The sequence below is a fragment of the Gymnoscopelus microlampas genome, assembly GCF_963454915.1.
Source record: "Gymnoscopelus microlampas genome assembly, chromosome: 22".
NCBI classification, from domain to species: Eukaryota; Metazoa; Chordata; class Actinopteri; order Myctophiformes; family Myctophidae; genus Gymnoscopelus; species Gymnoscopelus microlampas.
The window spans coordinates 19,170,692-19,190,110 of record NC_139959.1 but is presented as its reverse complement, the minus strand read 5'-3'; the positions used below and the strand labels follow the sequence as shown (position 1 = coordinate 19,190,110).

The 19,419-nt window shown below is 43.0% G+C and overlaps 1 protein-coding gene across 2 annotated transcripts in view; it reads right to left on the bottom strand.

Moving 5' to 3' along the window:
* The window catches only part of tlcd4a (TLC domain containing 4a), a 171,742-nt gene extending 162,570 nt beyond the window's left edge, over window positions 1–9,172 (bottom strand). For both annotated transcript variants that reach the window (XR_014600153.1, XM_084049027.1), the window contains exon 1: window positions 8,801–9,172. The gene's annotated coding sequence lies outside the window, so the exon portion shown is untranslated. The remainder of the gene's footprint in view (window positions 1–8,800) is intronic.
* Window positions 9,173–19,419: the final 10,247 nt, after the last annotated feature.

The following is a 19,419-nucleotide window of genomic DNA, read 5'->3' as shown; positions in this document are numbered from 1 at the left end:
TAAAAAATGTCTGACACACACACACACACACACACACACATATATATATATATATATATATATATATATATATATATATATATATATATATATATATATATATATATATATATACATACTGTATAAATTATTAGTTACAGGTTTAAAAGAGCCTCTTCACTGAATGTAAGTCAATGAGGAGCATATTTTAAATTATCAGTTTCTAGTCAATGGAGAAATTATTTTTTATTTCTTGTCCACCTTTGGAGTTACATCATGATGGCAAGGTAATTACACAACCCAAACCTCTACCAAAGTGGTCTTGCAAATGTGGGGTTATTGCGTGCCCCCCCCCGCTCTGGTTTTGGACTCCATGATTGGTCAAGTTCAAGGATTCTGCTATCGACTTTCATGGTATTTTATAGAAATACGGGAAGCCTGGCTTAATTATCCTGGCTCGACACAGCCTGGCTTGACAAGGCCTAGCTTGACAAAGTCGCTCCTTTTCAGCCTGTCTTGGCGTTCGTGGAACGGAATAAACCAGGCTATACGGACCCGACTTTGTCAAGACTGGATTTGACTTAAGGCCAGGCTTATTTAATTCACCTTTCGTGGAACAGGGCCCTGTACTCGATTCCCTTTAAATGTCCATTGCCGCATTGACAATGCATTGGGCGCTTAAAGTTAAATATCTCCCAAACTGCAAATGATTTCAAAGAAAAAATCTCAAGCATGCATGTCCACAGTAAGGTGGATTTTTTGAACTGTGAATGGAGTTTCTAGGTGAAAGTGTTTTTTTGAGGTCCCAAATTCGTCCATCGACCTCCATTATAAATCTCTGAACTTTTAAAGGAGTACAATTCTAAAACTATTAAACATTTCAAACATTCCTTTTCAGGCAAACATGTCCACAGTAAGATGAACATTTTAAAGTATGAATGGGGTTACTAGCAGTAAGTATGTAGGATTAGTAGCCTGTACTCGTTTCCCTTTAAATGTCCATTGCCGCATTGACAATGCATTGGGCGCTTAAAGTTAAATATCTCCCAAACTACAAAAGCCTGGCTTCATTATCCTGGCTCGACACAGCCTGGCTCGACAAGGCCTAGCTCGACAAAGTCGCTCCTTTTCAGCCTGGCTTGGCGTTCGTGGAACGGAATAAACCAGGCTATACGGATCCGACTTTGTCAAGCCTGGATTTGACTTAAGGCCAGGCTTATTTAATTCACCTTTCGTGGAACAGGGCCCTGGTCAATGTTTAACTAAGGAGGGAGATCTCTAACTAACCTTAACCAGAGATGGTGGGGGACATGTAGTATGCACAGTGTGAGTAAATAACCACCAGGCAGCCAAAACGTGGTACAGCAGCTATTTCTGGTATGTTTTGACGGCACAGAGTGTTAGGTGCTACTGTGGTTAACCCCACGTATTTCAAAGAACCTTAAAGACGCACTGAAGTGACATTTTCGGTAATTTTATTTTGAAGGTTCAGCCTGAAACGTCGGCTCAACGACTCTAAACCAATCAGAAGGTCCCATCCCTTCAGGCTATGGGACGTTGGATCTCAATCACTTCAGCCGTGTGCAACACGGCTAGTGTTTGTTTACAAGTGAGAGAGACGGCCAGTGAAGCACGTTTGCTACTACCTGGCTTATTTCTAACCTATAATGTTTTCAGATACATATTTTAGTGTGCAGTTGAAGTTTAAAATGAGTAATACACTCATCTTCAATGAGATTCAAAACGGAGTATCTCTGTAATTAAAATCAGCTGTGTTTGAAGAACGTGCAGCTATGGGAATCAAACAGGTGCATGTAATCAAGATTAATTTATTTTCATGAAGGCTGCGTTATGTCATCACGCAGCAAGTTTTCGTTTACAGGAAGTAATTAAGATTGGCTTTTTAGGGACTTTAGATGTAAAAATACACAAAAATGTTTTTTTTTCATTTTTTTTGGCATCTATTGTTAGGTATGCCCATATGATGACCACGGATATGCTCTAAAAGTGTGAAAAACATATTTTTCATTTCACTACACCTTTAAAACAGAAACAAAACAATCATCAAAAATAAATAAATAATACAAATTATGGAGAGTCATTATGAAGAGTCATATTGTGTAACCTTATCAATTAAACGTATAATTTTGATTTGTAAAAATATATATATCGTTCAGGTGGGAATAACATTTTGGTCTGTTAGGCCATCGTCGGGTTATCTTAAAATAACCTGATGAGGGTTGTTATTCCCATTAAATTCCCATACATTTTTGGCTTGCATTTGATGAGTGTGTGGGAGTTTTTTTCTTTCATTATGTTTGGGTCCTCGTTTGGTCTTCTCCCACGCACCTGTCGCCTTTGTAGGTGTGCAAAAGACTTGCTTTTTTATCACAATAACCATTCAACATAAAATGTGTTTTTTGACAACTTCTCAAAATTAATGTTTTTGTTACAAGTGTCTGGACCCAACAATCGCGCCAAAATCACGCAGGCACCGGAAATGTACCGGATATGTATTTATTTATATATTTTACATGTAATAATTGCATTCTAACCGCAGCACCAGGACTCTGCCACATCCTTTACGGAGTGGCATGTCCATGATTTTGTTCCAAACAGAATTCTGGTGATCACAGTTCTAACAGGCAACAGGGAGGAGATGTTTGTTGATCGAGGGTACTGTAAAGGTCATACTAGATTAGCAGCCTAACAATCCTGAATCAGTTCCATCCAATCCTCCCTTGCCTACAGCAACGTTTTGCACTATACGCTTTAAGTAGTCTAGATGACAGTACCTGAGATTGAATCACATTTTCTAGATCTTAATATTTTAGCAATGTGTAAACTAAACTCTCCATAACCCTCAGTGACTGCCATTATAAAATCTAAGTTGAACCTTTCAAAAAATATAAAACATACTGCCTATACCTACTGACAATATGCACAAGAAATGTGGCACTGACCAGTCCAGCGGTTTGCGAGATTAGCTCTGCACAGTCTGCAGACACACACACACACACACACACACACACACACACACACACACACACACACACACACACACACACACACACACACACACACACACACACAGACCGGAGTTTAAGTATAATAATTCAAGAATATTGATTATGAGCAGACTAGTTCAAATACTTTGAAAAAGATTATTTGTCAAACAAATATTGACATTAGAGACCCCGACTCCCCTCTGTATTTATGTAAGCTCTGTGGATTTGTATGAATTAGCTTTTCATAACTTTGAGACAGTGTACCTACGTATATTGCATACTGTTGGATCAGGGTCTATGGTAACTGACTATTTCTCCTGTCTTTTTATGACCACTGGCACTGGCCAATATGTTTGAACCACTTGGCATTCCCAGAGCATAATAATAATAGCTCCCCTCTGAGGCATTACATCTCCAACAATGGCCTGATCTATGCATCTTACTGCAGGTCCAGAGGTAATAATGAGGGGTTTTAAGTTGGGATAACTTAACCCTTTATACATAGTTGACAGTGGTCCTCAAGGGCTCTTATACAGTACTTGGTCTGCTCCTTTTTTCCCTCTGCAACAGATCTCTTCAACAAGAATGGACAGACATTGCCGATCTACAAGTTCACAACAACGCGTTGCATTGCATAGATCTGCTATTTTCGCTATATGTGCATTTTGTTTAATAATCGATAATTAATCGCAATCGAGAAAAAGGCTTGAAACAATTGTGATTACCAGTTGAAGTCGTATCGCCAAGCCCTACTACACACCACCAGTGTAATGCCACTTGTAGTCTTTGAGAGACACAGTTGCAAGTCACCCTTAACCCTCACTGCCTGGAAGTGGCGGATTCCTCTTTACTGATTCGCGTGGGAAAAGTCGCACCTTTTCAATGACAAGCAGAGACAGGCGGGGGCCCGGGGGCTGGTCTTAATGCTCACAGCAGAACTGCACAAGGTCCACATAAACACCTACTTTATACCTTCCAAAACATTCTTAACCCATTCAATCCGGGAACGCATCTGTGTCATTTTAGATTTCAGCTACGTAATAACCATTATTTAATACTTTGGCTATTCAAAAATAGATAGATTTGGACACATTTTCAAGATTTTTCAAAAGTAGCAGATCTACATCAGATTGTATATCTGCTATTTTTGAATAGCCAAAGACATCTAAAATGACACAGATGCGTTCCCGGATTGAAAGGGTTAAAAAAGTAGATTCAAGCTGCTGCTGACTTGTGAAGAGGAAATGGAAACAAATCTACATAGCATAGTGGACTACAAGAGGCTTTCTCTGCACGACAAGCAAAATAAATATGCAGTTTACCAAAGTTGTTTAGCAGCCTGTGTGTGTGTGTGTGTGTGTGTGTGTGTGTGTGTGTGTGTGTGTGTGTGTGTGTGTGTGTGTGTGTGTGTGTGTGCGTGTGCGTGTGCGTGTGCGCGTGTGTGTGTGCGTGTGTGCGTGCGTGTGTGTGTGTGTGTGTGTTGGACGGGTTATGGCCTATGACCAGGAGACTGCTCATTAGGGCTGGGCGATATGGACACAACATCAAATATCACGATATACTTGACCAAATACCTCAAGATCGATACTGTGACGATTTTATTTTTCAAACATTTTCGAAAATACTGAAAACAGCAGATCTCACAACGAATCTCATCAAAATAGGTAGTGTGCTTGTAGATTGGGCTATAATCAGACAAATGGTGCAGATTATGCGGGGGTATTTTTTTTTCAAAAAGGGTCCATAATCGCATTTTTTCGCACAAACTTCCCGCGTATTTTGAAACGTTTCGCATATTTCGCATATTTCAAAATGCTCTGCATATTTTGCAACTATGGGCATATGTGAACATATTTTGCACCTTCCCGCATATTTCACAGCATAAAATCACATAAAACCCCACATTTATGATAATAACTTTTATGATAATAATTTTATAACAATATTACATAAGAAAGAGGCAAATATTGTGAAAATAGCAAATCTACAAGCTCACAACGCCTCGCGGTGCGAGGCATTGTGAGCTTGTAGTTTGGCTATTTTCACAATATTTATCTGTGGAACGGAGTCAAACTAAGCCTTCAATTCCAAGTGCTTGTCAGGGCAGGGGGTCCTCAGTTCAAATATGATTATTTTGGGGGATCGCGGCCTGAAAAGTTTGGGAACCTATGACCTATTGACCTATTGGACACATGGCACATAAGAAATGATAGCCAGCACCCACATTCTGTCCATTCAGGCACATTTTAGAAACAGGCAACATGACAAAACACATGGCCCTGTAAGTGATGGCACTGCAGTACACCACACCAATGCTGTCCATGTCCCCGCTCACTATGCAATGCGAAAAACACAGGTCTCTTCTTAGGCCTTTCAATCGGACACTGCATTCATGATTTGAGGCATTTTGTTCCAAAAATGTGTTTTGCTAAATTAGACCTGCTGGTGGCACTATAACAGGCCAATGTGAATGTGAGAAGGGGGGCATTTCTTCCTTGGCCTAGTGGGAATCTGCATGCAAAATTTCAAGGAAATTGCACACTTTGTTCATGTTTTGAGGCATTTTGTTCAAAACTGACCAATCCTGCAAACTTTGGAAGCCACTGTAAGCCAAATAGGATGGAATATGAAATATCGGACAGATCCATCAGAATCACATGACTATGGAGATACAGTGTACCAATTTGCGTGTTTTTTGGACAGAATCTGAAGGAATAATCTCCAAAAATGTATTTTACATAAGTCGGCCTCCTGGTGGTGCTGTAAAAAGCAGATGTGAAAAATGCAGTGCAGTTGTATGTCCTTGTTCTCTAGGGAGTGTGCGTGCAAAGTTTCACGCAGATCGGTGCAGTTATAGTTAAAAATGCAAATTGGCCTGTTATAGCGCCACCATGAGGCTGATTTGAGAATTTTCAAGTGGCATTTCTTCCTCGGCCTAGTGGGAATGTGCGTGTGCAATTTTATGGAAATGGCAAGCGGCTTTCATGATTTGAGGCAGTTTGTTCAAAACGGACCAATCCTGCAAACTTTGGAAGCCAACCTTAGCCAATGAGGATGGAATATGGGAAATCGGACAGATCCGGGTTGATCACATGACTATAGAGATACTGTGTACCGATTTGCATGACGTTTGGTTAAAAGCTGTAGGTGTAACAGGAAGAAATGGGTTTTGCACAAATCGGCCTCCTGGTGGCGCTATGACAGGCCCATGTGAAAAATGTGGGGCAGAGGTTCTGAATTGGCATCCAGGGAGTGGGTGTACACAGTTTCGCAGCGACCGGGCCAACGGAGCCGGAGATTAGCTGGTAACACAGGGACAGGACACACGGTCACACGGACACACGGACACACGGACAGACGGACGGACAGGGGGAAAAACATACTCTCTCGCCATGCCTTTCGGCCTGGCATAGACAATAACTGACCTAATTCAATTAATGTGATTTATTAACATATAGAGCCTGTCATGTTAGCTTTGTAGTTTTGAAGCTTGAATTAGCTGGACCTTGCCAGCATTGTGCAGCTATAATCAACTGAGCATTATCACTCTGTTTCAATGTGTCTGCCTCTATTCCATATAAAGAGAAAATCCTATCATGCAGGACATATTTATAAATGGTGATTACTTGGATGTAGTGTGTAGGATAGTAGGCTACTCTACGCCAAGTTAAGTACATCAGCAGCAACTTGTGGAAACAGATCTAAGTGCTATTTGGGGCCAACATGAAATATAGTATCTAGCTAAATAAAGAGTACCTGCCGTGTTGTGAAATCTGCTACCGGACAAAAATATTAAGCAGAAATGTAGATCACAGCTGTGTTGCCATGAAATTATTGTACAAAGATGTTAAAACCAGCGTTTGGCCTCAGAGCTAGCTGTCAGGCCTAACTATTTGGATAAAACAGCCCCTAAAAACAGCCACTAAAGTTCTAAAATTAGCAGCTTGCATTCCTGCTTGCAGCCTGTAATGTCAATAGCAGTATATTGCAGCCAGAGGGAAAGTCTTGACCATTGCAGCCTGTGTGTGTGTCTGTGTGTATGTGTGTGTGTGTGTGTGTGTGTGTGTGTGTGTGTGTGTGTGTGTGTGTGTGTGTGTGTGTGTGTGTGTGTGTGTGTGTGTGTGTGTGTGTGCGTGCGTGCGTGCGTGCGTGCGTGCGTGCGTGCGTGTGTGTGTGTGCTATTAGCATAAGGGCTGATTTAATGGGACTTTAGTGCAAGGCCAAGTAACATTAAACATTTCATTAGCATATCCCGGCAATAAAAAGTTGCAATTACAAAGTAGCCTTTTCGGCCAGCGACTTTTTGAGAAGTCAAAAAGAAGCATTCACACATGCACGGCGTGCCACTGTTGACGATCCCTGGCTTTCGGTAAGATGTGACTTTAAAATTGGCCCTACTTTGCTCCACAGCAATGCTTGAGAAAAGAGAGTGTGCATGTCACTGAAATGTCAATATAAAAAAAGCCAATCATAAAGAGACCACAGAGCTACAGTATATGCTTTGTCTTGTCTATAGTGCGTAAGTAGACATGAGTTGTTTTATGTGTTTATAATATGTAGGATTAGCTGAAGGGCAGTAAGAGAGAGAGAGAGAGCACTTTTGTTAAAGAAGTCCACTTCAAGATGGGAATGAATAAGACATGGGACAAGATCTCTGCGTGCAAGCCTTCAACCATGCTCAGAAGACGGGGGGTCAGCCATTCTTGAAACATAATGCTTTGTTTACGCCCCGACATGTGCATGTGTTCAGTATGTTCTATGCGGGCCTGTTGCCAAGGGCAAATGCATGGCCACTGAGGTCAAGTCAAACATAAAGGACCGAGGACAGGAGGTACAGAAGGAACACATCTCATTGTCATAACTTGTCCTGTAATATCTCTTACAAGCCTCTGTCTGATTCTTGCCTCTAATGTAGGTTAATGGAAAACTTTTATTGAGTGATTCTATAAGGTTACAATAATGATGGACTACATTAAGCATAGTATGGATTTAAACAGCCACAAAACACAGGCAGTGTTTCTGTTCATCTATTGGTCTACATAGACATACTTGTGTTTATTATGGTATCATATTTTGATGTTTTGGCAGTTAAGGTTAACATGTGCTTCTTGTGTAAGACAGCCAGCTTTTCCTTTTTTTCCCAGTCCCCACCAGTGAATAACAGATCATTAAAATAACTGACTTGACCACATTTTGCAGACTTGCAGAATGGCTTACCCCAAATGATATTAATAGCCTAATAATAACCATAATGATGATGAGGATAAAATAATAATAATAATTGTTATTATTTATGTATTTATGTATTATTATTTAGTTATTATTTTAGTTATAATAATAATAATAAGTATTATTATTATTATAGAATTAACAACAACCACCATCATCACCACTACCATCATCATCATCATTATAATTATTATTATTATATAATTAACAACAACAATAATAATAATAATAATAATAATAATAATAAGGGTAATAATAATAAAAATAATAATAATAATTATTATTATTATTATAATTATTATTATAATTATAATTATCATTATTATAATTATATAAAATCAAAAACATAATAATAAAATAATAATAATAATAATAATAATAATAATAATAATAATAATAATGTAATAATAATTATTATTATTATTATTACCATTATTATAAAGATGGACCAGAGGAAACATGCAAGGCCAGCTCACGCCGCATTGGCTGCCAGCTGCGAATGCTGTGAATGTTGTGAGCTGAGGGGGAAGAAAATACCCCACAGGCCTGGTGGTCGTCATAAGGAAGGCGAAAGGCGGACTTACCGTATAAATGTCATTAAGAGGGTCTGATGTGTGTCACACTCTGCTGTCGGTTCTGGTCGGAAGGCTCGATTCTGTTGAAAAGCGATGGAAAGAGAAATCCAAAGCCATGTTGAGTCATTTTGATCAACACACAGCAGCCCCCCGCTGCACCATAATAACACTAACAGACCTGCTATTTGTTTACTACGATCACTATGACATCAGGACTAACGTTATCATCCCGACGCAAAACGTGCATTATTATTACATTATTACACCGGTGTGAAACGCACTGCTTGACGCTGGATTACTAAACTGATGATGGTGGAGGTTATTGTCGGGCAACTCTCACACTCTCTCGCTCTCTCTCTCTCTCTCTCTCTCTCTCTCTCTCTCTCGCTCGCTCGCTCGCTCGCTCTCACTGACTCTCTCTCTCTCTCTCTCTCTCTCTCTCTCTCTCTCTCTCTCTCTCTCTCTCTCTCTCTCTCTCTCGCTCGCTCTCACTGACTCTCTCTCTCTCTCTCTCTCTCTCTCTCTCTCTCTCTCTCTCTCTCTCTCTGCCTCTCTCTCTCTCTCTCTCTCTGCCTCTCTCTCTCTCTCTCTCTCTCTCTCTCTCTCTCTCTCTCTCTCTCTCTCTCTCTCTCTCTCTCTCTCTCTCTCTCTCTCTCTCTCTCTCTCTCTCTCTCTCTCGCTCGCTGGCTCGCTCGCTATCTCCATCCTGTGGGGCTCGAATTACAGTTGAATTCTTAAAGACACACACACACACACTCTCTTACGCACGTGGCACGCGCGAGGTCCAGGTTATAGGTTGGGATTTTAAATTAGTTTAAATTTTGGGTTTAATTAGGAAAATGTAGACACTAAAAGGTATATATTTATTTATTCTCGATTTTGGTCAATAATCACTGAATTCAGCTGTGTGTTATTACTGACTGATGAGCTCAATAACAGACTGCTGTCTAATAATTTTGCACATTGAGCACATTGATCGTGTGCTGTATCCAACATGAGTCATGACAGACATAAACAAACATGAATCATCTCAAACATGAGTGGTCAAGAATGTTTTTGAAAACATTTGAAGCAAGAAACAGACAATGCAATAACCGAAAATGTATTGTATTTGATCAACACTTCCTTGTTTTCCGAGGCGACCATGTTGCGCAAAACAATTCTTATGCATTGCAATGTGATAGGAATGGGAGGAATGAAGAATGAGCTAGGCCCTAGATGCGTATCAATTGTCCATTGTATGACCTGTAGTGTAGGTGTTCAGCGACGTGCACGTGACGTCATTAAAATAGAGTGCAACCACGTTCCAATTCAGCAATGCAACACTGCTGTTATGTTGTATGCTGTATGTTGGTGGTGACCTCAGAGTGTGCTATCCTCCTCAGCAGTATAGGTTACGTGTGTCCTTAACGTGTGTCCTTAATGTATGCCCTTCTAAACAACATGACATACGCTGCCATGATGATGTAAGCAAAGAGTAGGACTGCTTGCTTCGCACAGTAGATGTTACTGAATTCTTTATTTGGTTGCAGAGGAGCTAATTCCATCAGATAGACATTTTTGGATATAGACAGTGTAACCCGGTTGGGTATATATAAGTTTTGATTTCATGTTTACTGTTTTGAGAAAAAGAAATGTATACTCACCTTTTATTTATCTGTAATGTTTTATTTTACCTGTTACTGTAAAGGGTTTTATTCTACTTAATTGAAGGAAGGGAAGAGTGTGTGTGTGTGTGAGTGAGTGAGTGTGAGTGTGAGATTGGACACAGGTGCAAGGCATGTGTAATCAGCGTGTGTGTGGAGGTGAACACAGGTGTGGGGAAGGAGTAATCAAGAGGGAGAGTGGAGTCTAGGAGAGAGACAGAGTGAAGGAAGGAGAAATGTTTGATGAAGAGAATGTAACACACGTTTTTGTGTAAAGTATTTACCAGATTGGTGACAAAGCAATCTGTACAGTAGAGTTGCAAGTGTTGGACTGGTTAATGTACAGTGAATTCGACAAGGAGTTATTTTGACATTTACCAGCTTCACTGTGACTATGAGTATGCTGTTTGGATGTTAGTTGGCTAAGCTAGCTGGACAGTGTATTCATCATAGTGGGAGGAGGTAGCCTGTTAGCTAACTCAGCCAAGGTACAGCTACTAAACCTTCCTGAAGAGGACGTCGCCTGAAGCAAGACATCCCAGATAGCGGGTTGAGCTACCAGGCAACGCTCAACCTTCCTCTGGCAACGTGGGATTTGCCCCTCTCATCAGATTGACTCTGCCCACCCAAAGTCCACCTGCCCACCTACAAAGTCACCTGCACGTGTGGACCACCAGTGCATCATTCACACACAGAGCTCTCACACCACCACCATTCACCTGACCTGTAAGTCTGCCCTTTTTGCTCACAGGAGTGAAGACATTTTTTGGACATTATGGTATCAGGCCTGCAACGGGGGGTTTGAGTACTCATTGTGTTTGTTTTGTTTCCATATGCCGGCTTAGATAGGAGGTTTATGGTTTAAGGTTTTTCAATAAGTTTGTATTCACAAAGGTTATTGTATTGGGGAATTGTATATTGTGAACATTGCATTTTCCTGAAAGTGTTGTTTCTGTATTGCTAAAAAACCTAATTGATAACTTTCATTTCATTTTATTTTAATTCATTTTTAAGTAAAATTACAAAAGACATCTGGTTGTTTGTTCACTTGCTTAATTAAGGATTATATGATAAGGTGTACATTTGAAAAGGTTATAAACTGGTGATTTAATGGTAATTAGTTAATAAGGGAACTCAAGCTTATATTAAGAGTTTAAAAAAGCTAGGTACTTTTGAGTTAAAAGAACTTAGGGGCCCTGCCCATAAGTCATAAGGGGTAAAAGGGGCTACATAAAATGGAGGCACCGCTGAGATGGTTTGGGTTTCCAACTAACTAATACCAGTTAAGTAGACACAAAAGCAAAAAAGTCCAAAGTTTAACAGAGAAAAAAAAAAAACCCTATTGTAGAAAATGGAAAATAGGGCTGACCTAGTGACAGACCTTAAAGGCTGGTGCCGTGGTGAAGGGTTAGAAGAGGCTAATGCGCTCATGGTCCTCATCCCAGAAAATGTACCAGCCACTAAAGTTGAAGACATCCTGCAGACAGTGAAAGGCCTTGGAAAAATGCGTATAGTAGGCAGGATGTTCAACATGCGTCGCAACAAGTATATGCTCCTATGTGAAAGTAAAGAGGAAATCAAGGCAGAGGAGGTTCCCCGTGAAGTAATGTCTGCTGATGGCAACGAGGCATGGCCTATCATCCTAGTAGGTGAAGAGTCACAGGCTGAACCAGTGGCACCTGAACCAGAGGATGAATTTAGCCAGAAGTTAGCAGGATTGCTGCATGCCGAGGGGAAGACAGTGGAGGACATGAAGAGCATGTTCGCTACTGAGTCTCCAGCTAGCCCAACAGAGTCCATCCTGCGAGCACTGGGTGATCTGCTGGACAAAACAAAGCCTACTACTGAGCATGGGAGTTATCGCCGCTTACGTCTCTTCTCCGGAACCATGCCCACTCCAGTAGGCGAAGAACAGTTTGAGCACTGGCTGGAGCAAGCACGGCTAATGGTGGAAGAGTGTGACTGCTCCCTTAAAGAGAAAAGGCGGAGACTGATGGAAAGTCTTAAAGGCCCAGCACTTGAAATAGTCAGAGCTGCCAGAGCCAGCGACCCTGATGTTGGCCCTGATAAGTGCCTGGAGGCGCTGGAGCATGCTTTTGGAACTGCAGAGTCTGGAGATGACCTGTACTTTGCATTCCGCCTAATGCAGCAGAAGTCAGATGAGAAGCTCTCAGACTTCCTGAGGCGTCTGGAACGGTCGCTTGATAAAGTGTGTCAGCGAGGGGGTCTAGCGCCACAGCAGGTGGATAAATCACGGCTAGAACAGTTGCTGAGAGGTGCTGTAGGCTCTGACCTGATGATGGTTAATCTCCGCCTAAGAGAGAGGAAAGCAGCGCCGCCATCCTTCCTCCAACTGTTAAAGGAGATACGTACGGAGGAGGAGTATGAGGCCTCAAGACAAAAAATCAGTCCTGTTGTCAAGTGTGTACATGCCAAGCAAGAGGATGATGAAAAACATTCTGAAATTCAGAGCTTGAAATCAGAAATTAAAGAGCTAAAGTCCTTAGTTGCTGCTGTGGTGACCAGGCCAAAGCATGCCACACAAGAATGTGCTGAGAAAACTCCAGTCAGTCCAGCTCCGCACAATGAGCCATGTCCTGATCCTGAAATCAAAGCATTGAAAAAGCAAATGAAGCGACTACAGCAGAAATTCGACCACAAGGTGACTGAACCAGGGACTGCGGCTACAGTCTCCACTGTGGAAGCTGCAAAACCTGCCACCAGTTTTCCCCGAAGAGCACCAAGAAATGCAGAAGAGAACTTCTGTTATCGCTGTGGGGAGAGTGGGCATTTTGCAGGGAAGTGTCAAAACCCTGAAAACCAGGCTAAAGTTATCAAGAGACTAATAACAGCCTTGAAAGTTTCAAAAGACAAGCAGCAGACTGCAGAAGACACAAGTGATGCCACAGGAGGTGACATGAACTGTGGAATGAAAAAAAGTGCAGTTACCATGCAAGCGAGTCCAAGTATCCCTGAAGGTCTCGTTGGGCCACCTAGCCTTGTGCAGCTTAAAGTAAACGGGCAACCATGCACCGCCTTGTTTGACAGTGGCTCACAGGTGACCATCATCTTTGAACCCTGGTACCAACAGTACTTACCTGATGTCCCCATTCAACCTGTGTCAGGATTGGCCCTGTGGGGTTTAAGTGAATCCAGTGTCAGCTACCCCTACCTTGGCTATGTAGTTGTAGAGTTGGAGTATCCAGCAGAAGTGGTGGGTAACAGTCAGACTGTGACAGTCCTTGCCCTAATATGCCCAAGCCCCAAGACTGCAGATCAAACGCCTGTTGTTATAGGGACCAACGCTAGCCATGTTAGACGCTTGGTGAAACAATGCAGAGACAGTGGCATAGACGTGACACAGACACTGGGTATCCAAGCTTGTGAACTGGAAAACCAGGCTCCACTGGGTCAAACAAATGCCTCATTTGAGGGAGACGAGGAGGTCGGCTGTGTGAGGTGGCAAGGCCCTGGACCCTTAACACTACCCCCTGGGGGTGATGTGCAGGCTGTCTGTAAAGTTGAGCTAAAGCACACCATGGACAACGACATCCTGATGGTAGAGTCCTCACAGATATCCCCACTGCCTGCTGGCGTGACACTACAGCCCATGGTGGTACCCAGACAAGCAATGGATGTTAACAGCTTCAGAGTGTTGGTGAAGAATGACTCTCTGAGTGAGACAGCCATATCAGAGGGAACCGTGATTGGTCATATGCATCTGGTTGATTCAGTGATTACCATCCCTTCCCAACAGACATCACCAGCTCCATCAGAGTTTGATGCGAGTGTGATTAACTTCGGAGACTCACCAATCTCTGAAGAGTGGAAAAGCCGACTTTGTCAGAAACTGTCGCAAAGATCCCATGTCTTTTCAATGCAAGAGTGGGATGTTGGCTTGGCCAAAGGGGTGGAACACAAAATCCGTCTCTCTGATTCAAGACCGTTCCGTGAACGTTCAAGACGGCTGGCACCTGCAGACATCGAAGATGTGCGAAAGCACTTACAAGAGCTCCTGCAGGCCGGTATAATTGCCGAGTCCCGAAGCCCTTATGCCTCTCCAATAGTTGTCGTGAGAAAGAAAAACGGAACTATTAGGATGTGCATCGACTACAGGGTCCTGAACAGCCGTACTATACCTGACCAATATACGACACCTTGCATAGATGATGCTCTGAACGCCTTGACAGGAAGCCAATGGTTCTCCGTTCTTGACCTAAGAAGCGGTTATTACCAAATAGCCATGTCTGAAGAGGACAAGGAGAAGACGGCATTTATCTGCCCCTTAGGCTTCTATCAATTTGAGAGGATGCCGCAGGGCATAAGCGGAGCTCCGGCGACCTTTCAGAGGTTAATGGAGAGGCCAGTAGGAGACATGAACCTGCTCCAAGTATTGGTGTACCTCGATGACCTGATCGTCTTCGGAAGGTCTCTGGAGGAGCACGAGGAGAGACTGCTCAAGGTCCTCGATCGTCTCGGGGAGGTGGGGCTGAAACTCTCTGTCGACAAATGCCAAATCTGCTTGCCGAAGGTGAAATATCTTGGCCACATAGTGTCAGCAGAAGGTGTCGCACCCGATCCTGCAAAGATTGATGCGGTTACCAACTGGCCTCGTCCAACCAACTTGAAGACGTTACAATCCTTCTTAGGATTTTGTGGTTACTATAGAAGATTCATAGCCAGTTATGCAGCCATTGTCCGACCTCTTTCAGAGCTCACAAAGGGCTATGCACCCACTCAGAAGAGTAAGAAGCATGTCCGAGATCCAAACAAGGTCTACTTGAAAGAATCAGAGCCCTTTGGGGAGAGATGGGATGAATCCTGCGAAGATGCATTCCACCAGATCATACACCATCTGACACATGCACCTGTGCTGGCATTCGCTAATCCTCAAAAGCCTTACGTCTTGCATGTTGACGCCAGCTTGAAGGGACTTGGTGCAGTGCTCTACCAAGAGTACACAGAGGGCTTGAGACCAGTCGCCTTTGCAAGCCGAAAGCTAAAGTCATCTGAGAAGAATTATCCAGTCCACCAGTTGGAGTTCTTAGCTCTGAAGTGGGCTGTAGTCGACAAACTGCACGATTACCTTTACGGAGCAAAGCTAACAGTACGGACAGACAATAATCCTCTGACGTACGTGCTCTCCACAGCAAAGCTCAACGCAGTAGGACACAGATGGCTAGCTGCCCTGTCTACGTACGAGTTTGATATTCAGTATCGCCCAGGCCGGCACAACATAGACGCTGACCTGCTTTCAAGACTCACTGCAGATGAGGAGAACACAGATGAATGGGTGACGTTATCCCAATCTGGTGTGAAGTCCATCTGTCAGCAAGTCTGCATACCTGAGTCTCTGAACAACCCACTAAGGTGTGTTGATCAGTTGGGAGCATCCCCTAAGTGCATCCCAGACATCTACGCTTTTCCAACTCACCTGGAATTGAAGTCTATGAGACAGATGTCAAACCAAGAACTTAAAAGAGCTCAGGAAGAGGATGAAGCTATAGAAACTGCTATCCAGGCAATCAAGCGTGGGAAGTGGCCTGAAGATAACAATGCCAGTCCAGAGCTCTCTCAGCTGAAAAGAGAGATGGGAAAATTGACCATGAAAGATGGACTACTGTATCGTTTAAGCAAGCGACCTTCTGGTGAAGTGGTCAGTCAGCTTGTCTTGCCAAAGGAATTCCGTGACATGGTGCTAACGTCCATGCACGACGACCTGGGACACCTGGGGGTGGAAAGAACCACTGATCAACTGCGGAGCAGATTCTTCTGGCCGAAGATGTCTGTAGAAGTAGAACAGTACATCAAGAACTGTGGTGAGTGTGTCACTCACAAGTCCCTCCCTCAGCGAGCTGCCCCATTGCACCAAATTGTAAGCAAGGGTCCCCTGGATCTTGTTTGCATTGACTTTCTCTCTATGGAACCTGACGCAAAAGGCATAAGCAATGTGTTAGTCGTCACTGACCATTTTACTCGCTATGCGCAGGCCTTTCCAACAAGAAGCCAGAAAGCTCATGTGGTCGCAAAGGTCCTGTTTGAGAAGTATTTCATCCATTATGGTTTACCTGCGAGGATCCATTCAGACCAAGGGCGAGATTTTGAGAGTCGTTTGATTAAAGAGCTCCTGTCCTTGATGGGGATTCGCAAGTCGCGGACAACTCCCTACCATCCGCAGGGAGATCCCCAACCAGAAAGATTCAACAGAACCTTATTATCCATGCTTGGTACTCTGGGTCGAGAAAAGAAACGCAATTGGAGTCAGCATGTAGGATACCTGGTCCATGCTTACAATAGCACGAAGTGTGATGCCACCGGATATTCACCATACAGGCTGATGTTTGGCAGAGAAGCCAGACTGCCGGCTGACCTGTGCTTCGGAACCTCTCCAGATGGCATTGAGGATAAGTGCCATACACGTTATGTGGCTAAGCTAAAGGAGGACCTGAAAGAAGCCTACAAGCTTGCATCTGCGGCTGCAGATAAAAGGCACCAGAGAAACAAGAAGGCTTATGACCAAAGAGTTGGATTTCAGTCACTGGAGATTGGTGACAGAGTGCTGCTCAAAAACTGGGGCCTGAGAGGAAAACACAAGTTGGAGAGCAGATGGAATCCTAATCCCTTTGTGGTGGTGGGGAAAATGCCCAACATTCCGGTGTTCAAGATCAAGCACGAGGATGGAAGACCTGGCACTAAAACCATTCACAGAGATAATCTTCTGCCCATCGGACAACTTGTGAGAATCCCTAACACAGACCTGGTTGATGATCCACCTGTTAAACCGAGAACCAGAGCTGACACTCGTCAGAAGAGGAGAACAACCTTACCTGAAACGCAGGAAGCTTGTGAAGAGTTGCAAGAGATGTCAGACTCATCTTCTGATGACCTGGAATATTATGTACCTCACCATACTTACCCGAAAGATTTTCTTCGCAGAAGTCTGGATGCTGATAGAGTCCCAGTTTCTGTACACGAAGAGGATGACACTCCTAATCACACGGATGGGAGCCGTGATGATGACAGATCCTCATCTGATGATGATGACGTGGAGCCAGAGGACCATAGCTTGAGGAACCAGGAGTCTGAAGATGTTGTTCCTGAAGACGCCAGTGATCCTGAATCAGAATCTGACCATGAGCGCATGAGAGTCAATGTTCCAAAAGACAGTGTGAGGGTTAGATCTGAGCCTAGGCCCAAAAGAGCTGTGAAACCCACAGTTAGACTTACCTATGATGAGCCAGGTAGATCCAGAGACCAGCCTCTGACCATTGTACACCGAGGTATAGTCATCAAGATAGGACAAGCTTAGGCACACAAGTTCGTACACTGTTCTTACCCCTTGTTTCAAAAGTTAGTGTATGAGGACATACAGACGTTTAGAAGGGGGAGGGTGTAACCCGGTTGGGTATATATAAGTTTTGATTTCATGTTTACTGTTTTGAGAAAAAGAAATGTATACTCACCTTTTATTTATCTGTAATGTTTTATTTTACCTGTTACTGTAAAGGGTTTTATTCTACTTAATTGAAGGAAGGGAAGAGTGTGTGTGTGTGTGAGTGAGTGAGTGTGAGTGTGAGATTGGACACAGGTGCAAGGCATGTGTAATCAGCGTGTGTGTGGAGGTGAACACAGGTGTGGGGAAGGAGTAATCAAGAGGGAGAGTGGAGTCTAGGAGAGAGACAGAGTGAAGGAAGGAGAAATGTTTGATGAAGAGAATGTAACACACGTTTTTGTGTAAAGTATTTACCAGATTGGTGACAAAGCAATCTGTACAGTAGAGTTGCAAGTGTTGGACTGGTTAATGTACAGTGAATTCGACAAGGAGTTATTTTGACATTTACCAGCTTCACTGTGACTATGAGTATGCTGTTTGGATGTTAGTTGGCTAAGCTAGCTGGACAGTGTATTCATCATAGTGGGAGGAGGTAGCCTGTTAGCTAACTCAGCCAAGGTACAGCTACTAAACCTTCCTGAAGAGGACGTCGCCTGAAGCAAGACATCCCAGATAGCGGGTTGAGCTACCAGGCAACGCTCAACCTTCCTCTGGCAACGTGGGATTTGCCCCTCTCATCAGATTGACTCTGCCCACCCAAAGTCCACCTGCCCACCTACAAAGTCACCTGCACGTGTGGACCACCAGTGCATCATTCACACACAGAGCTCTCACACCACCACCATTCACCTGACCTGTAAGTCTGCCCTTTTTGCTCACAGGAGTGAAGACATTTTTTGGACATTATGGTATCAGGCCTGCAACGGGGGGTTTGAGTACTCATTGTGTTTGTTTTGTTTCCATATGCCGGCTTAGATAGGAGGTTTATGGTTTAAGGTTTTTCAATAAGTTTGTATTCACAAAGGTTATTGTATTGGGGAATTGTATATTGTGAACATTGCATTTTCCTGAAAGTGTTGTTTCTGTATTGCTAAAAAACCTAATTGATAACTTTCATTTCATTTTATTTTAATTCATTTTTAAGTAAAATTACAAAAGACATCTGGTTGTTTGTTCACTTGCTTAATTAAGGATTATATGATAAGGTGTACATTTGAAAAGGTTATAAACTGGTGATTTAATGGTAATTAGTTAATAAGGGAACTCAAGCTTATATTAAGAGTTTAAAAAAGCTAGGTACTTTTGAGTTAAAAGAACTTAGGGGCCCTGCCCATAAGTCATAAGGGGTAAAAGGGGCTACAACAGCTTTTAGGAGTAAACTGTTTGTGATTAGTTTGTGTGCACCACAGTAAAATACTGCTGAAGACCTTCCATGGCAACATTAAATTGGCCAAATTTGTGTGCTCAAGAATCTTGAATTTTCTAGTAAGTTATAGTTTGAAGGAATCATAAAATGTACCTTATTAAATATATACAGCAGGGCACGGTGGCGTTGTCGTCTCACAGCTAGAAGGTCCTGGATTCGATTCCCGCCGGGGACGCTGTGGGTGCTGGGGGCGTGTCTTCTCCTCCGCGTCATCAGCGCCTAT